Genomic DNA, 13,798 nt, shown 5'->3' with positions numbered 1-13,798 from the left:
CAGGGATTGTGCCCCTGCACTGGGCACTGGTGAGGCTGCACCTCGGATCCTGGGTTCAGCTCTGGGCCCCTCACTGCAAGAGAGACATTGAGGTGCTGGAGGGGGCCAGAGAAGGGCAGCGGAGCTGGTGCAGGGCCTGGAGCCCAAGTGTGATGGGGAAGGGCTGAGGGACCTGGGGGGTTCAGTGTGGAGAAGAGAAGGCTCAGGGGGGACCTGATGGCTGCCTACAAGTGCCTGAGAGGAGGATGGAGCCAGGAGGGGCTGGGCTCTACTCCCAAGGAACAAGGGATGGGACAAGAGGAAACGGCCTCAAGCTGCACCAGGGCAGGTTTAGATGGAGCTGAGGAACAATTCCTGCCCCAGAGGGTGCTCAGGCATTGGAACAGGCTGCCCAGGGCAGGGCTGCAGTCACCGGCCCTGCAAGTGTTCACAACCCATGGAGATGAAGCCTCAGTGCCATGGGGCAGTGGTGGCCTTAGCAGTGCTGGGGTAAAGGTTGGACTGGATGAGCTTAAAGGGCTTTTCCAGCCCTGTTGATTCTATATGAACCAATCTGCCTCATGTCTACCTGCCTTACACTGTGTCAAGCTGCATCAGGACAAGTCAACCTGTCCCTCAACACATCAACCTGCCCCATATCACACCAGCGTGCCCCACAGCAGACCAATTGGCCCCACATCAGGCCAACCTGCCTCATATCACACCAGCCAGCCCCACAAAAGACCAACCTGCACTATAACAACCCAACTTTCCCCTCTCCATGCCAACCAATCTAGCATTACACTAACGCATCCCACATCACACCAATCCACCCCACACCATGACAACCCATGCCACATCACACCAACCCATCCCACATCACACCAACCTATTCCACATCACACCGACCCACCCCCCCACCATGCCAACCCATCCCACATCACACCGACCCACCCCCCACCATGCCAACCCATTCTACATCACACCAACCCATTCCACATCACACCAACGCACCCCACACCATGCCAACCCATCCCACATCACACCGACCCACTCCACACCATGCCAACCCATCCCACATCACACAAACCCATCCCACATCACACTGACCCACCCCCCACCATGCCAACCCATCCCACATCACACCAACCCATCCCACATCACACCAACGCACCCCACACCATGCCAACCCATCCCACATCACACCAACCCATCCCACATCACACCAACCCACCCCACACCATGCCAACCCACCCCACATCACACCAACCCATCCCACATCACACCAACCCATTCCACATCACACCAACCCACCCCACACCATGCCAACCCATCCCACATCCCACCAGCACGCCCCACATCAGGCCAACCCCACTGCCAACACACACCAAGGTCCAACACAGCCACCCCTCTATCACCCACCTCCACCCCACCCCACATCCCACCAGCACACCCCACATCAAGCCAACCCCAATGGTCCACCCAACCAAGGTCCAGGAGAGCCATCCCTCCATCCCACCTTGTGCAGGCACCGTGCACCCGTTGCAGAAGGCCCGGCCCCACGTACCGTACCGCACTGGGAGCGCCAGTCCCGTCCCTGTGCCCTGCTGCTGCCACCCATCACCGCGACGCCCTGCAGCGCTTGCCCAGCGTAGGTGGCCACACTGGAGACGCTGGTCCCCATCCCACTGCAGCGCAGAGGCACCGGGTCCTGTGCCACCGGGAACGCCCATCCCACCGCCCCGGCACTGGGAACGCCTGCCCCGGCGCGTGCCGCAGCACTGGAAATGCCTGTTCCCACCGGGAGGGGTGGATCTGGAAGGGCTGAGTGCGGTGTGCAGTGCTGGAGAGCGCTGGCTTCCTCTGCTCCTCCTCTTCTTCTTTCTTCCCATCCTCAGCGTCGTGTGCCTTCAACACCATGGAGGTCGTCCCAGCTGGAAGCTTTCATTCACCTGCAGTGCTCATGGGTTTGCAGTATTCGTGCTATGTTGGTGTGTGTTGTACTGGCGTTGTCTATAGCATGCAGTTTGGTCTTGGTTATTCATAGAATCCCAGACTGGTTTGGGGTGGAAGGGACCTTAAAGCTCACCCAGCTCCAGCCCCTACCACGGGCAGGGACCCCTTCCACTGGAGCAGCTTGCTCCAAGCCCCTGTGTCCAACCTGGCCTTGAACACTGCCAGGGATGGGGCAGCCACAGCTTCTCTGGGCACCCTGTGCCAGCGCCTCAGCACCCTCCCAGGGAAGAGCTTCTGCCTAAGAGCTCAGCTCAGTCTCCCCTCGGGCAGGTTAAAGCCATTCCCCTTGGCCTAGCCGTACAGACCCTTGTCCAAAGCCCCTCTCCAGCTTTCTTGTAGGCCACAATCTTGACATTAAGATCTTTTTTGTCATTCTAAATGCATTTTTCACACCTTGGTAGAAAAAAAAAAATGCCCCATATTTCACTTTAAGAAGCAAGGTTCAGTCCTCCAAGCTGAAGATGGAAAGTTCAAAAGGAAGGAGCACGTGTATTGTAATGAAGCAGTAACCAGGAGATGAATCAAACTGCTACAACAAGTCCAAAATGACTACGTTTGAAGCTCGTGATCTCCACAAGGTCTGGTAATAGTACACTGTGCTATTGAAAACACTGCAAGAGTAGGGCTTCTTTTCATCAGAAGGAAAAATGAAGATGTGCTGGTTCCCAGATCTTCCAGTAAAAAAGCTAAATTCAACCACAACTCCAAAATGCACAAAATTTAAGCTCAAAGTGTTGAATTTACTTGGCTCCCACTTACAGGGTGGGTGAAGGTTTGGTGAAGAAGCCCATGTTGATGTGTCACCATGTGTTAAACTGAGGGGAGAAGTTGGGTAGCTCTGTTTCAACCCCTAGGAAGTGCCTTGGAGAAAGGCAGACCATGGTGAGTGGCTGCAGGGGAAGGAGGAGGATAGAAGAGGATGACGTGTTCAAGGATGGCCATCAAACTCCTGGAAACCTGAATTTTCCTCCAATTTTCATTAGTATTTTCATGATTATGAATGAGTTGACCATTGAATGTTTGAGGGTGCTGAGGCGCTGGCACAGGGTGCCCAGAGAAGCTGTGGCTGCCCCATCCCTGGCAGTGTTCAAGGCCAGCTTGGACACAGGGGCTTGGAGCAAGCTGCTCTAGTGGAAGGGGTCCCTGCTTGTAGCAGGGGTTGGAGCTGGAGGAGCTTTAAGTTCCCTTCAACCCAAACCAGGCTGGGATGCTCTGATTTTACAATTAAGATGTTTGGGAATGCTTTCCAAGTGTGAAGCTCTTTAGATAAGCTTAATCTAGTGAGCAAAACTAATTCTAGCTCTGAATTGCATATAAAATCTGAGAGGATCACAGTTGTAAGACACAGGTTTTGCTGAGATAAATCACTAAAATCAGTTTATGGGAAGAATATGAAGATGCCACTGATTTTTCACCCAAAATATCAAAGGATTTTTAAGAAAAAGTTGATTTTTGGATAATACTGACTTTCCCCTGACTAACTTTCCCCCACTCCATCACCTTCCCCTTCTAAACATAGCGTGTTATCAGCATTGTTCTCATCCTAAATCCAAACCACAGCACTGTACCAGCTACTAGGGAGAAAACTAGCTCTATCCCAGCCAAAACCAGGATATTAACATAGTGATTAGGTGAATTTAAGGTCTGTATGACATTACCATAGTAGGAATTCCCTATTTTTCTTCCTTTCTACAGCAGCAGATGGCTATCTGTAATTCTAAGATCTTAAAATACTGCTGTAGGCAAAGTCACGAGTTCCTCATCATAGCAGCTCGCAAGCCCTGTATATGGAGATTACACTTAATTTGCTGCTTAATGAAGGCTAAGAGCTCTAACCTATAATTCAGGGACTAAAAAGCACCATTTTCCCCAGAGGAAAATTCAGATATGACCCCAAATCCCATGCTGATTCATTAATGATTAATGTAGCAGTGGAAGTGATAGAGCTCCACAGAAATCCCTATGGATTTCCTGCTCACGCTAGGTAAGTTTTTTGGCCTCATATTCTACATTTTAGACTTATCTTTGCTTGTTTTGCCATTTAATGTGACAAGGAACAGCTTGCAGTGGCATTAGAAAATAAGGAGTTCATAGGGATAAGGTTTTGGGTTTACATTTGATTTTCATGGCTTTTGAGAAGTCAGCACCATGCCTTGCACAGTTCATCACGGTGACCATTCAACACGATGAGCATCGTTTAATAACCCAGATTGTGCCTAAATTTGAGCAAAATAATCATCTCTTTGGGGGTTTAGAGTAATTACTTAATGAATTAGGATTGGTGGGATAGTTTAAGCAGGGTATATCCAAGATGCAGACATGGAGCAGCTCCTGGTTTATGAACAGTCACTCGAGCAGTGCTGCCGATCTCAGCCATAGACGTGGCATTACGTAGGACATTGTAATTTACTGAGGCCTTAGGAAACTGCCATTTAAATCTTCTAACCACATCAAAAGGCTGGTGTTATCTGTCTGCATCACTTTGAAAATGACAGCATGACCTTCATTATGTCCCTGGGGATGTTTCGGAGGCTGATTATCATAAGAGATGAAATTCCTGTGGCTGCAGCAAGTGCATGGATGCAGGGAGTGCTCCTACATCCATAACCAGCCCAACTGCCCAAGCTATGTGCTGTGGTCAGCACACTGGAGGGAAGGGATGGGATCCAGAGGGACCTGGACAGCCTGGAGAGGTGGGACTGCGTGAACCTCATGGAGATCAAAAAGGCCAAGGGCAAGGCCCTGCCTCTGGGTCAGGGCAACCCCAGCACAAACCCAGGCTGGGGGAGCCTGGATGGAGCAGCCTGAGGAGAAGGACTTGGGGTGCTGGGTGAGGAGAAGCTCCCCATGACCTGGCTTCAGTGTGAGCTTGAGCCCCGAAACCCCCCGTGTGCTGGGCTGCACCCCCAGAGCGTGAGCAGCAGCTCAGGGAGGGGATCCTGCCCCTCTGCTGTGTGAAGGGGAGACCCCCCCCTGCAGCCCTGATCCAGCTCTGGGGCAGCAGCACAAGAGGGACGTGGAGCTGTTGGAGCGAGGCCAGAGGAGGCCATGGAGATGCTGCGAGGGCTGGAGCAGCTCTGCTCTGGAGCCAGGCTGAGAGAGCTGGGCTGGGGCAGCCTGGAGAAGAGAAGGCTCCTGAAGGGGAGACCTGAGAGCAGCTCCAGTGCCTGAAGGTGCTGCAGGAAAGCTGGAGAGGGGCTTGGGACAAGGGATGTAGGGCCAGGCCAAGGGGAATGGCTTTAACCTGCCCGAGGGGAGACTGAGCTGAGCTCTTAGGCAGAAGCTCTTCCCTGGGAGGGTGCTGAGGCGCTGGCACAGGGTGCCCAGAGAAGCTGTGGCTGCCCCATCCCTGGCAGTGTTCAAGGCCAGGTTGGACACAGGGGCTTGGAGCAAGCTGCTCCAGTGGAAGGGGTCCCTGCCCGTAGCAGGGGTTGGAGCTGGAGGAGCTTTAAGGTCCCTTCCAACCCAAACCGGGCTGGGATCCTGTGATCTCAAGTTTTCATGAAGTGAATCCAACAGGAAACAGGGAAAAACCAGAGCTTTCAAACCCACAACCTGATTACTGACCTTGTCTTGTTTTCACATGTGCCCTACACTCACCCCAGCAGCTCCTCACTTTGACCTTATAGCAAGCCCGAAGCAGTTTATTCTGGCCATTTTTTGTGTAAAAGAAAGCCAGAAAATAATGACCGTCAACAGAACTCAAATGCAGCTTTAACCTTGTAGGTTAAACCATCCTGCAGAATAAAGCATGAAATGCCACTCGAGTACCATCCAAAATGCTGTTTGAAGACTTGGACACCATCTCTTGAAGCAGTACTGTGTCATTTCCTTTCTGCCTGGCTGCCCTCAGTTTGAGACCCATGGGCTAGACAACATGTGGTGGTGAGGTACTGCCTGCAGGTCATTCTGCAGCTTATTGAAGAGACCTCACTGGAAGTTTTGGCACGTTAGAACTTTGGGAAAGGAAGCAATGACTTTGTGGCTAACAGTAAGTGCTGCTTCTGCCACGGATCAGGTCAAATATGCTTCTTATTGAGGTATGAGATCATTCCGGAATCACTCAAATGAGCAAACAGGCTTCACTGATGGATGGAAGGATCCCAAGTGCAGCACAAAGTGCCTCCAGTTTGTGAGCTAGTTAAAAAGGAGGAAAGAGCTCAAGTTTTGCCACTGAATGCCTGTTAAAGAATGGAATTATAGGGGGTTAAAAGACTTTGGTTCGCTTTGCCCTTGGAGAGATCAAACTCAAGCTAGAGACTAAGCAAGAGATTGGGTTTGGCGGCACTAAACCCTGGGCCCTTTCACATCCAAGGTGTTTCTGAGTGTCTGCATTTCTAGTTGCAGATGAATACATTTGCTCCATCCCCAGAGGTGGTTTTAATCTGCTTTAAGATACTCGCAGCTACCTAAGGTAGACTTCGTTGCACTTTAGACATCATCATCAAGCTGTTCTGGTCACATTATGAGCACAGTGGAAATCCCTTTTCAGTAGAAGACATCTTCAAGTCAGCTTATAACCATTAGACAACGTCCATGGAGGTTATGGAAGGGGATTCCTGGTGGTTTGGAGTGCAGATGATGCTTAGAATATCTATTACTATCCTGGTGCTAAGAAAAACTATTATTTTCATGGAAGAACTTCTTTCTTATACTGAAATATATATTTTAAACATCTATTTCAAGTGAGATAGGGAAACAAAATCCATTTTAAATGAGATAGAGCTGTGAAGGAAATGAGCAGCGCTAACTCAGAACAAGGTGATCCCCACATTAACCTTTACCAACCAGTTTTATTCACAAACCTAGTAGGTCGTACAAGAAGTAAGTGGTAATTTTGGTCCTTTCTTTAGGCACTGAGGGTCTTTTGCTATGGAAAGCTTCTCATTTGGCACCTGGGCTCTTCCCTGTCGGAGGCTTCATGGCACAATTGCAAATCATGAAGCAACAGCCCATAAACCAAACCTAATTTCTGGGAAAACACTTACACCATATTGCTTTAAAACCATGGGTATGATTTCTTTGAAGCCTCCAATACACTAAACCATTGTGGTTTGGGGGAAAGGGCGGTGTTTGTTTTGCTTGTGTTTCTGGGTAGCTTGAGAAACGTGTTGTTGGACTGAGTCATCCAACCAAAGTAGCCTGATCTCCCATCCACTGAAGCCAACAGATTACATTTAAGCATCTTTGGTGGGGGTTTGATCAAACTTACAGTGAGGTCCTCATCAAGTCATGCTGGGGTGGGATGAGGTTCACCCAATGTTCAGGACACCACAATGGATCTAAGGAAGAAGTTCTTTACAGTGAGGGTGCTGAGGCACTGGAATGTGTTGCCCAGGGAGGTTGTGAATGCTCCATCCCTGGCAGTGTTCAAGGCCAGGTTGGACGAGGCCTTGGGTGCCATGGTTTGGTGTGAGGTGTCCCTGCCCATGGCAGGGGGTTGGAACTGGATGATCTTCAGGTCCTTTCCAATACTAACTGTTCTATGATTCTATGCAACTCAGGTCAGCACTGAATGCCGCAGCAGTAGTTGTACTTCAGTCAGCCTGGACCCACTCTGTTTTCACCCTTTTCTAACCGATTCAGCCTTTTCTAACCAACCGTATCCTGGGCTGCATCCAAAGGAGCGTGACCAGCAGGGCGAAGGAGGTGATCCTGCCCCTCTGCTCTGCTCTTGTGAGACCTCACCTGGAGCATTGTGTGCAGTTCTGGTGTCCTCAACATAAAAAGGACATGGAGCTGTTGGAACAAGTCCAGAGGAGGCCACGAGGATGCTCAGGGGATGGAGCAGCTCCTGTATGGAGCCAGGCTGAGAAAGTTGGGGCTGTTGAGGGTGGAGAAGAGAAGCTGCGTGGAGACCTCAGAGCAGCTTCCAGTGTCTGAAGGGGGCTACAAGGATGCTGGGGAGGGACTCTTCATCATGGACTGAGGCAATAGGACAAGGGGTGATGGGTTCAAACTGACACAGGGGAAGTTTAGATTGGATATAAGGCAGAAGTTCTTCCCTGTGAGGGTGCTGAGGCACTGGAATGGGTTGCCCAGGGAAGTTGTGAATGCTCCATCCCTGGCAGTGTTCAAGGCCAAGTTGGACAGAGCCTTGGGTGCCATGGTTTAGTGTGAGGTGTCCCTGGCCATGGCAGGGGGTTGGAACTGGCTGATCTTAAGGTCCTTTCCAACCCAAACCATTCTATGATTCTATGAACCTGTGATGGAGTTGATCTGTTACAACCTCAACTATCCCAGTATGTTTTTATTTAACAGCAAATACAGTCTTTTCTCCTTCTGCCTCCAAAACCTGTTGTCATTTGCCTTATTTTCAGGCTGTGGTGGATACATGAATCTAAGTTACTGTCAAACTTCAGGGATATTACACTCAGTTTTGCTATGAGAATGTGATTATGGTGGAACCTGACCATGTGAACCTGATTGCTTTCCTTTGTAAGAGGCATTCCAGCATGTTTACTCCTGCGAGGAGCTTGCCAGTGACTTTAGAAGCTGGTTGAATTCGCTTCTTGACCAACGCAAACAAAAGCTGATTGCCCAAAGGAGCTGGAGGGGGGTCAAGTGGCAGGGGGTTGTCAAAACTGCCTTGGGAAGGCTGTTATTACCTCATCACCGGGGCCATAAAGAAAAGCTTTTACCAGGAAAAACTTTAACAAGTTCAATAAACGTTCAAAGAAGCCCACAAAAGCTTCCTGGTTGGGGAACAGCATGAGCCATGTTATGCGTTGTGTCCGGTAAAAGAGGATCCTCGGAGTCCTGCCGTGATCTTCCCGGGGTTCCTAAGCGAAGCCAGGCCAGGATGGTTTGGGATGAGGATGTTTTAAAAGACCTCCTGGAAATGGTCTTTGGGATTAAAGCCATGAGCCCCAGCGTGCTTACCCAGGGACTTGTCTGTACTAAGCACAGGAGGGTTTGACCTCACTACCCGTGAGCTTTGAGTGAGGGACGCTTGCAATCTGCTTAATCGTGGCTTGGCAAGTGCTGCTTTGCCTTCTGAACTGCTGCTGCAGTGCTTGGGACAATGTTGTTTCAGCTCAGACATAAAACCAAAGCCCCCCTGCCGAGTCCTGACCCAGCTCTGGGGCAGCAGCACAAGGGGGACGTGGAGCTGTTGGAGCGAGGCCAGAGGAGGCCATGGAGATGCTGCGAGGGCTGGAGCAGCTCTGCTCTGGAGCCAGGCTGAGAGAGCTGGGCTGGGTGAGCCTGGAGAAGAGAAGGCTCCTGAAGGGGAGACCTGAGAGCAGCTCCAGTGCCTGAAGGGGCTGCAGGAAAGCTGGAGAGGGGCTTGGGACAAGGGATGTAGGGCCAGGCCAAGGGGAATGGCTTGAACCTGCCTGAGGGGAGACTGAGCTGAGGTCTTAGGCAGAAGCTCTTCCCTGTGAGGGTGCTGAGGCGCTGGCACAGGGTGCCCAGAGAAGCTGTGGCTGCCCCATCCCTGGCAGTGTTCAAGGCCAGGTTGGACACAGGGGCTTGGAGCAAGCTGCTCCAGTGGAAGGCGTCCCTGCCCGTGGCAGGGGTTGGAGCTGGAGGAGCTTTAAGTCCCTTCCACCTCAAACCATTCTGGGGTTCTATGATTAAGGTTATCAGACAGCAGTGTTTGCCTTAAGGGATCCACAGTAAGAGTGGTTTAGGGATGCTAAACAGTGGCAGTAGCCACAGAGGCTGATATTTGTCTTGATCAAAGAGAGGAGGGCCACCCTGCCCTATGTAACCTCCATCATATCACAATGGAAAGCAGAGAGGCAAAGCCAGGAAGTATTTTGGGACAATCTAATGAGTGAAAATCAGCCAGCAATGGGAGGGTCAGATCTGCGAGAAAGCATGGAACTGAAAACGATCAGAGCATGGATGGGGATCAGATTCCCACCAAGTTTCTCTTATGGCCTTTTACAGCCTGTTAAAACATCCTCATATCCAGATGTGCCAGCCTAGAAGGCTTAAAGGTAACCACAAAGCTCTGCATCAGCATTTTCTTCTTGCCCTTTCAGCTGCAAAAGGTGGTCCCATAGCAGAAGTAGGCAAGAAACTGCCCATTTGGACGATGCTCTGGATTTTCCTTTAGGGGAAAAACCTCATTTAACTGAACTGTTGCCAAATAGCAGCAGGATTCCAAGGATCATTTTCCAGCGTGAAGCTCAGAAGGATTTGCACTGTAGAAATCCATTTGTTATTCCATGTGGTACAGCTTCTTGGGCCGGATTGACTAAAGATTTACCCAGAGGGTAACACATCCATTACTACTCGTGTTTCCTCCTCCTCGTAAAGGGCTGCTCCAGTCTGGCTTAGTGGTTTCTCCTCTGGCATCTCCCCAAAATGCTTTTCCTACCCTGGAGTTCCTGACAGGCACCTCCTGAGGGCAGCATGGCCTCGCTTTTTATCACCTCTCATTCGGCTTCCAGACTGCATCATAAATCACTGTGCACGTACCACAAATAGCACTGTTCTGCTCATGCTGCTTTAATTAATGAGGGTCTAAAAGCGAGCTGGTGACATCCCACCTCATGACATGCGGGTGCTAGGGGAAATATTGGTGCCCAGCTTTGCACATAGGGAAAAAGCAGCTAAACTTAAATAAACCCAGGTAACAGAATCCCTATAGAATGGTTTGGGTTGAAGGGACCTTAAAGCTCCTCCAGTTCCAACCCCCTGCCACAGGCAGGGACATCTGCCACTAGAGCAGCTTGCTCCAAGCCTCATCCAACCTGGCCTTGAACACTGCCAGGGATGGGGAATCCAATCCCTATGGCTGGCAGTCAAGGAGGACTAAACCATTACAGGGGCCTGCACCCAAATGCCATGCTTTTGCCATCATTTTGGTGATGCACCCTTTTGTTCCAGTTCTGTTTGCCAGAGGGAGAGCTCTGATTTCAGGCAAAGGGGAAGGTGTCCCTGCCCATGGCAGGGGGTTGGAACTGGATGAGCTTTAAGGTCCCTTCCAGCCCAAACCAGCCTGGGATTCTATGGAAATAGAACAGAAACTATGTAAACGCATGAGGAAAAAGGTGACAGTGGAATGTCCCCCTCTTCCAGCCTGTAAGGTGGCCCCAACTGTTAGAAAACCAGGTTGAAAGGCCCCAGAATACTTCCCTTCCCTTTTTAACAGGACACAGGGGTTTGTGAGCCCAGTCCCAGTGAGAAGGGAAGAGAAATGCATCCGTCAAGAAGGGGCAAATAAGAGTACAAGAAGACTGGAATACAGAGGAAGAGACAGATTTGTCAGGACTCTTGCAGGTATAATGAGGAATGTTAGGAGAATAGGGAGATCTTAAAGCACTGGAAAATTGCAAGCACACTTAATACCAAGCTAAGCAACAGAAGAGGAGGGGAGGTTGCTGAGCTAAAGGCAAGACAGGTCAACAGGAAAGCAAAGATGCCCATTTCCCAAAGAGACTGTAAGAACAGCTTTCTCAGACCTTGTCTATCATGGGCAGGAGCCTGCCTCTTATTATGGCCAAGAGAAGATACCTGGACAATAAGGTGACAAGAGCATAGTGATGCCACCCTGAGTGTTCCAGCAACATGGAGCATGGTCGTCACTGAGTCAGAGGTGCTAACTTTAACTTCTATTAACATTTAGGTTAGTTTTACGTTGTCTTCTTGTTCTGGAGGCTGCTGCATCAAAGGCAGCCCCTGTGGTATGGAGTCAAAGGCTTAAGTAGGAAAGCGTAGGTGCAGGAGAATGTACCTACAGTACTAGGACACCCCCAGTGAGTGGGTAATCACAGCCATTGAACACACCACAAGCTACAGATGGATTTTAGGTAAGGCTCTTGCTCCTAATATTGCCAACTGCATTGAAACAGCTCACAAGGGGTCATTTGTATATGGGCTGTGCTCAGATGGGTGGTTGGAACTTGTATGAGTCTGGCATATCCCGGGCTGGTACTTTGGGTACAAGATGAGATCGAAGGAAAAGTCCCCTTTTATAGGTGGTAAATCAGTAAAAAAGGGCAACATTCAGTGGCAACCTCACGTTAGACCTTGATTAAACCAAGAGTTTTGAGCAGAGTCAGTCTGACCTTGCAGTATGGAGCACTACAGGGCATTCATTAGAGCAGTGCTTGGCAGGAATGGATCCTTACTTGAAATAACTCCCTCCATCCTCTGCTTTAGGGGGATTTGCAAGCAGTTTCAATATAAAACTTGATAATTGAAAACAGTGCGAGAGCTGATCTCCAGTTTGTGCCAAGGGTGGTTTCATAGAATGGTTTGAGTTGGAAGGGACCTTAAAATCATCCAGCTCCAACCCCTGCCATGGGCAGGGACACCTGCCACTAGAGCAGCTTGCTCCAAGCCCCTGTGTCCAACCTGGCCTTGAACACTGCCAGGGATGGGGCAGCCACAGCTTCTCTGGGCACTTACCTAGTGTCCAAAGTGCCTTCTCTGGCCACACACTGTCAGAAGCATTCATGGCTTTTCTTGCTGTGCGCTTCCAGACACATCACTGCAAACCCAGCCTTAATATTTACTAGCAGAAAACAGAGGACCAACTAAATTCTAAGCTAAAAGGGGAAGCAAGCAAGACAACACCAGGTTTATCTTCTTTTCAAACTCCGTTAGCCAAGCCTGCAAAGGGCAAAGAATAAGTCTGGCTTTCACCTTGAGGAAGAGCAGTGTGAAAGTCAGCTGCAGCGATGGACCACTGCCGTCGCTCATCGCCCAGCCTGACAGATAACAGGCTAACCCCTCACTTGTTACTGAAGGAGCCCACATGAACTTTTCAACTCGGAGTGCTATTTCTGGAGCACTTTGCACCTCCAGTAGTACAAAGCTGGCGGCTCTGACAAGAGCTGGAAGGATTCATAGCAGTCTTCCAGTGCCTAAAAGCAGCTACAAGAAACCTGGAGAGGAGCTTTAGACAAGGGTCTGTAGGGCCAGGCCAAGGGGAATGGCTTTAACCTGCCCGAGGGGAGACTGAGCTGAGCTCTTAGGCAGAAGCTCTTCCCTGTGAGGGTGCTGAGGCGCTGGCACAGGGTGCCCAGAGAAGCTGTGGCTGCCCCATCCCTGGCAGTGTTCAAGGGCAGGTTGGACACAGGGGCTTGGAGCAAGCTGCTCTAGTGGAAGGTGTCCCTGCCTGTGGCAGGGGTTGGAGCTGGATGAGCTTTAAGTCCCTTCCACTCCAAACCAGACTGATTCCATGATTAAGGCTATTAGACAGCAATGTTTGCATTATGGAATCCACAATAAGAGTGGTTTTGGATGCTATGTAATGGCAATAGGCAGAGACTGATTCTTAGCTTGGTCAAACACAAAAGGGGGGCAATCCTGCACTATGTGTCACCTCCACCACACCACATCAACCCAGACGGGTCTGTTATTCCCTCAGTTGAGGACCAGGAATGGAATCCAGCTCTGTGTGCTCAGCTGCAATGAAACCCAAAGTAACTTGCTAAAAGGAGCAATAGGGCATGAAGTTTTTCTGCTGAGTAAAGCAAGTCCATTAATGTATGATGCCTTAGCTCCTTATATACCCACAGGCAAAACCCCATCCATAAACCACATCTATTGGCTTATCCTGCCCTGGGTGCCCCACAAAGGAACAGGGCAGATCAATGAGAGCCTGCTTTGGACAGACCAATTTTCTCCCCCTAAAACCCAAGGCACATCTATAATAGCAGCCTTCCAGTATCTGAAGGGGGCCTATAAGGATGCTGAAGAAGGACTCTTCATTAGGATCTGTAGCAATAGGACAATGGGTGATGGATTCAAACTGAAACAGGGGACGTTTAGATTGGATATAAGGCAGAAGTTCTTTACTGTGAGGGTGCTGAGGCACTGGAATGGGTTGCCCAAGGAAGCT

The sequence above is a fragment of the Pezoporus occidentalis genome, unplaced genomic scaffold (assembly GCF_034315485.1).
Source record: "Pezoporus occidentalis ecotype Australia unplaced genomic scaffold, CSIRO_AGI_Poc_V1 ctg6, whole genome shotgun sequence".
Classification (NCBI taxonomy): Eukaryota; Metazoa; Chordata; class Aves; order Psittaciformes; family Psittacidae; genus Pezoporus; species Pezoporus occidentalis.
The sequence above is the reverse complement of the archived record's forward strand: the minus strand, read 5'-3'. Positions refer to the sequence as shown.